The sequence below is a fragment of the Lycium barbarum genome, chromosome 7 (assembly GCF_019175385.1).
Source record: "Lycium barbarum isolate Lr01 chromosome 7, ASM1917538v2, whole genome shotgun sequence".
NCBI lineage: Eukaryota > Viridiplantae > Streptophyta > Magnoliopsida > Solanales > Solanaceae > Lycium > Lycium barbarum.
The window spans coordinates 85,298,677-85,307,743 of NC_083343.1; the positions used below are offsets into that span (position 1 = coordinate 85,298,677).

General features: G+C 37.9%; 1 non-coding gene across 1 annotated transcript; it reads right to left on the bottom strand.

The window, feature by feature from the left end:
- Positions 1-8,718: 8,718 nt before the first annotated feature.
- TRNAT-CGU (transfer RNA threonine (anticodon CGU)) lies at positions 8,719-8,790 on the bottom strand. The gene has a single exon. It is a non-coding gene; the product is annotated as a tRNA-Thr (tRNA).
- Positions 8,791-9,067: the final 277 nt, after the last annotated feature.

A 9,067-nucleotide genomic window follows, 5' to 3' on the forward strand; every position in this document is an offset into this window, starting at 1 on the left:
ATAAAATGATATATACTTTCGCTGCAAATAAAAGAAAGAACTCCATGACGTCTAATATAACAAAATTTTCTATACATTGAACAGACAAACAAATCGATCAGTGACCTTATCAACTTTGACAACTCAACCTTGTTCCTCATTGTCAAGATCATGCAAGTTCACAAATTATAACGCATAAAATAATCAGACCTATATTTTCAACCCTTATTATCTCCCTCTTATGAATTACTCACATTTATTTATTCCTTCGATAACTTGCGATGAAAAATATTTACATATAGTGAACAATTATGAATGAGAAGAAAGTAGTAGAATATTTCTCATGTGACTATGAAAAAGAATGTCAAACATCATGGTAATTTGTATTAGCTACATGATGTTAGTTTTGTGTTATCTATCATAACTGATTTATGTTATCTATCATAACTGATCCTTCCACCATTATCAAAAAATTAAGAATTATAATATTAAATCATGTTAATTGGCAATTAAATAGAAGGCTAATAATATTACATAAGTTCAACAAATGTTATTTCAACAAAAAATAGTGAACAAATTACATATATAGCCCATCAATATAATTCTTTATAAAAGGTATATTTTTAAGGGCTTAACAAGCATCACAAGGTTGATATCAATAAGTTTAAGGGCGAACTCCAAATAGTCATCTCTCTATACTGGTGACATTTGCTCCATGTAAGACAAGGTAATTAGGATAACACAACAAGATGATATGATTAACAAAGTCAACTACTATCCCCGAAACACTAAGATAAGCCATAACAATACTACCCCCCCCCCCCCCCCCGGGGGGTTTGAGCGGGTAATAATAAATATTCTAGTAATAGAAAACCTATTCTCTTCGGGCAGACATATTTACTACGGAAAAGGGCCAAATATACCCATGTACCATGAGAAAAGGTTTAAATATATCCCTTGTTATACTTTCGGTCCAAATATACTCTCTACCGTTATAATATTGGATCAAATATACCCTTGTACTATGAGAAAAAGTTCAAATATGGCCCTCCTCCATTAAGATTGTCCAAGGTGGACATCCAATCCTACATGGCACTGACAATTAATGAGGTGGATGTCATGTGGCATGCCAACTCACCGCCCCGAACCCATTTTACCCCTCTTCTCTATTTCCTTCCCCTTATAGTGTCACGTAGGATTGGATGCCCACCTTGGACAATCTTAACGGAAGAGGGATATATTTGAACTTTTTTTCATAGTACAGGGATATATTTGATCCAATAGTATAACGGTAGGGATATATTTGGACCGAAAATATAACGAGGGATATATTTAAACCTTTTCTCACGGTACAGGGATATGTTTGGCCCTTTTCCGTATTTACTAAGCTAAATATTCTCTTGTAAGGCCTCATACTACCTTTGGGCAAACTTATGATGAATGTTGTATAAGGAAAATATTGGACAGGTAATGAGGAAATATTCCATTATTATAAAACTCATCCTCTTTGGCCAGATACATTTAATAAACTAAAATAATCTCTTTTCCACCCTCATGCTCCAACATCAAAATTAAAACAAACAATAAACTTAATGAAACTTCTTAAACTTTTTTTTTTTTTTTTTTGCAAGAAATTAAAGAGTTGTAATTTTACCAAGACGTTTTGATGATAATTGAATTAAACAATGATAAATATTAATGGGCTCATATGAAAGTTAATTTAAACGGGAAATATATTCTTGGACTTGTCAAAACAAAGGGACCTAATCAAACTAGAACATAAAGACAAAAAATTGAATTACTATAAGGCAACACCTAGATCACAAAGCACAAGTGCAACAATGAGCATATACCGTAAAAACAATTATATAAAATTTACACGTGTGCGCGCACACTCAGAGAGAATTATAATTCTTAAGGTATTTATATAATCGATTTGATTCGATTCTACCGGTGATTTTGCTTAAAATTCAAATAAAACCTAATTTGTCTGTTTTTTTAATTAAACTCGAAAATCAAATCGAAAAAAAAATTAATTTTATTATTCAGTATGAATCGATTTTTCAGAAACATGCCTAGCTACTCCTACAAGATTGGTAGTTTCACTATTTCTTTAGGGAAAAAAAAACAATTTGGAAGATCCGTGTATCTATTTTTTTTTTATCCCTCCCCGAAGAACTTGCGCCTTTTCGCTTCCTTGGTGACTCAAATCAACAACTTTCGGGTTGGAGGTGGAGCAGAGGCGAACTCACCCTGTAAGGAGTGGGGTCACGTGCCCCCGTAACTTCCGCCAAAACGCTATATACACATGTGAATATCTTCAAGAGTAGACATATATCACAAGTTGCCCCCATGATCACAAATGTCGAAGTGGTTCGTTGGTGCTAGCGGCGGTCCTATTTTGTTCCAAATCTCAAAGTAGCTGGATTCGAATCCTAAGATGTCCTCCCTCGCCCACTCTTGTTTTGCAGTTTTTTGTTTTGTTTTCTTTCCCTTGTTTTTGATTTTCCTTTCTTTCATTTGGTCTTTCATGAGAAAAGGATCAAAATAGTACATTATTTTTGGATTTGGACCTAAAACTATACACATTCTTTTACATGGAGCATTAATAGTTCATTATATTTGCATAAGTGGTGCACTTTTAGTCAACTCCCAAATATTTTATTAAAAATTTAACGAAAAAGGACAAAAATGCCCCTGAACTATGAGAAAAGGTCTAAAACCCTTCATTCATCTATTTTACTAAAAATACCTCTCAACTCAACTTTTTGGGTCATTTATACCCTTTGACTATCAAATTTAAAAATTATTTTAACTACAAATGGTATTTTATTACTGGAAAATTGATTCTTTTAAAAATTGGAAAACTGGATTTTTTTAATTAAAATATCTAGATTTTTTTTAAATCAGGGAAATTGATTTTCTTTGTCCTACAAATTTTAGATTTTCATGATTTTATTTTTGGGAAAATACATAAACCCCCCCCCCCCAACGTATACTCGGATTAATTATGACGCACCCAACCTTTGCGGGCGACCTATTACCCCCCTGGCTTTATTTTTTCTGTATTTTTGTACCTTTTTTGGCTGACGTGGCAAAAAAAAAAATTAATAGCGAGTGAAAACAGTAAAAATAGTTTTTATATTTTAATAAAAATTAAGTTTTTTAAAAAAACCTATTTTTTTCTCTTTCTTCTTCTTTCTCCTCAACCACCCCCACCGCCACCACCACACCGCCCCCACCGACGCCGCCATGATTGTACATAGCCCAGTTCGTGAAATCATGGGCAGTTCGTGCAATTTCTACATTGTTGTTAAATTCCATTCTCCATGAAATTTAACAAATGGCAAGAGGAGCGGGTTGGACAATTTCCATGAAATTTAACAAACAACAATTTCCATTATTGTTAAATTCCAGTTCATGATTGAACATAGCCCAGAAAGGAAGAAATTGCACAGTTTGTCCTTCAAATGGAAATTTCTTCAAATGGGTGTCAATGGCAATTTCTTTAAATGGGTGGGGCAAGAGGAGCGGGTTGGGGGAGGGGGGGGGGGGGGAGGCGGCAGCAGCAGCTCCTCGAGTTTGGGGTGGGGGAGGGGGGGGGGGGGGGGAGGGGCGCAGCCTGAAATGAAGAAGAAGAAGAAGAAGAAGAAGAAGAAGAAGAAGAAGAAGAAGAAGGGTTTAGTGATGAAAAAGACAAAATTAATGGTTAATTAATGTAAATATAATTACAACAACAACAACAAGAACATACCCAGTGAATCCCACAACGTGGGGTCTGGGGAGGGTAGAGTGTACGCAGACCTTACCCCCACCTTAGATAGGGAGGCTGTTTCCGGAAGACCCTCGGCTCAAGAAAAAGCATAAGAAAGGTCAGATACGGGCAAACAAATCAAAGCAATTATGAAAATGAAAACAATGAAAGTAAAAGTAAACAAACCATTATAAACCAACAGATACTCGCAGAAATCAAGAGACAAGAAACTATAGAGCAACATAACTACTCGTAAGAAAGGATAAACGCGACTACCTACTAGCCTTCTACCATAATATGAGTCCTCCATACCCTCCTATCTAAAGTCATATCCTCGGTAAGCAGGAAATGCGCCATGTCCTGTCTAATCACTTCCCCCAATACTTCTTCAGCCTACCTCTACCTCTTCTGAAACCGTCGCTGGCCAACCTCTCGCACCTCCGCACTGGGGCATTTGCATCTCTCCGCATCACATGCCCAAACCATCTCAGCTTCGCTTCCCGCATCTTGTCTTCCACTGAGGCTATTCCAACCTTGTCTCGGATGACTTCATTCCTAATCCTATCGCTCCTAGTGTGCCCACACATCCATCGCAGCATTCTCATTTCCGCCACTTTCATCTTCTGAACATGAGATTTCTTGATTGGCCAACACTCCCCCCATACAACATAGTTGGTCTAACCACCACTTTGTAGAACTTGCCTTTAAGTTTCGGTGGCACCTTCTTGTCACGCAACACTCCGGAGGCAAGCCTCCATTTCATCCACCCTGCACCAATACGGTGTGTGACGTCATCATCAATCTCCCCATTTTCTTGTATAATAGACCCAAGATACTTGAAACTATTTTTCTTCTGTATGACATGGGTGCCAAGCTTCACTTCCACGTCAGCCTTATACACTATATCACTGAACTTGCACTCCAAGTACTCTGTCTTGGTCCTACTCAACTTGAACCCTTTAGATTCCAGAGTTTGTCTCCAAACCTCCAGCTTAGCGTTAACCCCGCTGCGAGACTCGTCAATCAGGACTATGTCATCCTCAAATAACATACACCATGGCACCTCACCTTGAATTTGCCGCGTCAATCCATCGATCACCAAGGAGAATAAAAATGGGCTAAGAGTTGATCCCTAGTGCAACCCCATCACCACTGAGAAGTGCTCTGAGTCTCCTTCCATAGTCCTTACCCTGGTCTTGGCCCCATCATACATGTCCTTGATCGCCCTAATGTACGCCACAGGTATACGTCTAGCCTCCAAGCATCTCCATAGAACCTCTCTCGGCACTTTGTCGTATGCCTTTTCTAGGTCTATGAATACCATGTGCAAGTCCCTCTTCCTCTCCCTATATTGCTCCACCATTCTCCGTACAAGATGAATAGCTTCTATAGTTGAGCGTCCCGGCATGAATCCGAACTGGTTCTCTGAGATAGACATGCCTCTTCTCACCCTCATCTCCACCACCCTTTCCCACACTTTCATAGTGTGGCTTAGCAGCTTGATCCCTCTGTAGTTGTTGCAACTTTGAATGTCGCCCTTGTTCTTGTACAATGGAATCATTGTACTGCATCGCCATTCTTCGGGCATCTTAGCCATCTTAAAGATGACATTAAAGAGTCGAGTCAACCACTCTAAACCTGCCCTGCCTGCAGTCTTCCAAAATTCCCCAAGAATCTCATCGGGCCCGGTCGCTCTTCCCCTACTCATCCTACGAACAACACCCTTAACTTCCTCAACCTTTATACTCCTACAATATCCAAAATCACGACACCTCTCGGAGTACTTCACATATCCCAACACAATATCTTTATCCCCTCCGTCATTCAAGAGTTTGTGGAAGTATGACTGCCATCTCCGTCTAATGAGAGCGTCCTTCACTAGTACCCTGCCATCCTCTTCCTTGATGCACTTCACCTGATCCAAGTCACGCGCCCTCCTCTCCTTCACCTTGGCTAGTCTATACAACTTCTTATCCCCGCCTTTGTCCTCTAGTTCTGCATACAGGCATTCAAAAGCTGCTATCTTTGCCGCCGTAACTGCTAACTTTGCCTCCTTCCTCGCCATCTTGTACAATTCCCTATTCGTTTGCCTCTCCTCATCATCCTTGCTGTCTACCAACTTCATATACGCCACCTTTTTTGCTTCCACCTTCTCTTGAACTCCTCCATTCCACTACTAGTCCCCTCGGTGCCGACCACGACTACCCTTCGAGACCCCAGCACCTCTCTAGCTACTTCCCTAATGCAACTGGCCGTCCTATCCCACATGTTGGTCGCCTCCCCACTACTCTCCCAGGATCCCATAGCCCTCAACTTCTCCCCCATCTCCAGGGCACCCGTCATGGTCAAACTCCCCCATTTGATCCTAGGCCCGTCGTCCACGACCCTCTTTCTCTTCCTCATCTTGATTTCCAAATCCATCACCAAGAGCTTATGCTGGGTCGTTAGATTCTCACTCGGAATCACCTTGCAGTCTTTACAAAGACCTTTATCGTCCTTCTTAAGGAGTAAAAAGTCTATTTGCGTCTTAGCCACCGAACTACGAAAGGTTAACAAGTGCTCCTCCTTCTTCGGGAAACTCGAATTGGCTACCACCAGCCTAAAGGCTTTTACAAAATCCAACAGTGCAACTTCTCCTCCGTTCCTGTCCCCGAAACCACAACCTCCATGCACATCGTCATATCCCCCTGAAATTGACCCAATGTGCCCATTGAAATCTCCTCCGATGAATAACTTCTTAGTGGATGGTATACCTCCTATCATCTCGTCCAAATCCTCCCAAAAACGTCTTTTCTCCTCCTCGCCCAAGCCCGCTTGCGGCGCGTAAGCACTAATAATGTGCAAAATAAACCCTCCAACGACTAGCTTAATCGTCATCAACCTGTCCCTGACCCTCTTAACCCCTACCACCTATTCTCGTAAGTCATTATCTACTAAAATGCCTACCCCATTCCTATCCCTCGACCTACCTGAGAACCATAACTTATACTCAATGTGAATATAATTAATAAAAGAAAAATCAAATGAAAAAAAGAAAGGAAAAGTGGCAGTGACGTGGCAGCAGTGTGGCACCAATGTGGCGGAGAGTGTGCAACACTCTCCATTGTGCAACTGGGCTTCAATTTATTTTTTGCTATGTCAGTCAAAAAAGGGTACAAAAATACAGAAAAAATAAGGCCAGGGGGGTAATAGGTCGCCGGCAAAGATTAGGTGCGTCATAATTAATCCGAGTATACGTTGGGGGGGTTTTTATGTATTATCCCTTTATTTTTAGGACACTTTAAAAATAAAAAAATAAAAAAAGAAGCAAAAAGTGGATCTTTTTTCAAAATCCGAAAAACTGATTTTTTATAAAAATCTGAAAAAAATGATTTATTTACAAAAAGTGTGGAAAATCGTGCTTAAAAAAAATCCAAAAAACTATTTTTTTTTTTTAAATCTAGAAGAAAATTATGGATTATTAGTTTTGCACATTTTACTTAAAAAAATCAGTTTTTCAAACTTAAAAAATCCAAATTTTAATTAAAAAAAATCAATTTTCCATTAAAAAAAACAGTTTTCTAGATTTACAAAGCTCCACATTTGTTAATAAAAATCCAATCCTGATTTTTTTTTTTTTTTAAAAAAAAGGGCTTACCACATTTTTTTTTAAAAATTAGTTGTTCCAGATTTTATAAAAATCCATTTTTTTCAGATTTAGAAAATCGGACTAGTAATAAAATGCCATGTGTAATTTAAATAATTTTTTTTAATTTAGTGTTGACCGTTAAAGAGCATAAATGAGCCAAAAAGTTGAACTCAGGGGTATTTTTAGCAAAATAGAGGGCTGAAGGGTATTTTTAGACCTTTTCTAATAGTTCAAGGGCATTTTTGCCCTTTTCCGTTAAATTTTTAACATAATATTTGGGAGTTAGACTAAGCGTACCATTTATGCAAGCATAATGGACTGTTAATGCTCCATGTAAAAGAACATGCATGGTTTTAGGTCAAAACTCAAAGATAATGTACTATTTTGGTCCTTTTCTCGGTCTTTCATCCCCTTTTAGTTTGAGGATACCAGTCTTGTTTTTTTCTTTCTTTTTTCCGTACGCCTCTTGTTGTTTTTTAAACTTTTGTTCTTTTTTTTTAAATGTTTCAAACTCCTTCCGCAAATTTAGAATAAAAGTATTCAATTACTACAGGATACTCTAATCCCAATTATGATGAATTGCTGATTTCTCTTTGAATATTTGTTATTGCTTTTAATATTGTGTAATAAAAAAAATTAAGCCTATAAAAGTAAAAAATATTTGGCAGAACGACACCATTTAACGATCAAAATCGAACTATGTTTTCGCCGACTTATGTGATTGCTATAAACATATTTTTTGTTCTTTTGACATTACCTCTCTCGATTTTCTTCTTATTTTATTCAATAGTATCGAATCGAGAGAGAAAACCTTATCGAATATTTAATTTGTTGGACGGTTTATCTATTTAAAATAAAAATGTTATTATATTGAATTAAATTAATTCAGAACCAATAGCATATTTGTTTTATTATCAATCTATGTGAGTAGCGATAAATACATTGGATGTAGCAGCACCCCTGCGATTATGAAATGGTGGGTCCGCCTCAGAGATGGAGGGTAGTTATTATTTTAGCAATCCCCTCTTGTCATATTTTTCTCTTGTTTACCAAGTTAAATGGCATGATACCGTTTATTGTAATGAAATAGTGCAAACATTTGTCAGTTGATCTCAACTCTTTAACAGGTTTTAATCGGATGATTCTTTCTTAATCCTACTTTACATATTGATTAATTATTATACAGTTAAAAAAAACTCCTAATACCAGGAGTTAGTACATAACTCGTACTAATTTGGAATTTATTGACTAAAAATAGTTTGTACAGATTATGCCTAGAAGAAAAAAGCCATAACTCATACTAATTTGGAATTTATTGACAAAAAATAGTTTGTACAGATTATGCCTAGCAGAAAAAAGCCACCGGCGAGGATCGAACTCACGACCTTTCGCTTACGAAGCGAACGCAATACCACTATGCTACGGAGGCATTTTGTTCCTTAGTGATATCATCCAACTCTAAGGTTCTTACAATTACTTGGTTAGAACTACTTCCGTTTGCAAAGTGGGAGGAGAATTGGTAAAAATGAAAAAAAGAATGGCGTAGCATGAGATTGAACAATCTTGGATTTATTACTTGGTTATGTCTGGTTTCATGAGAGGTAGAGAAAGGCCGAAAAAATATTGGAGAGGGGTGATTAAGCAAAACATGGCGCAGTTTTAACTTACCAAGGACATGACCACAGATAGGAGGTTGTGGAGGGCAC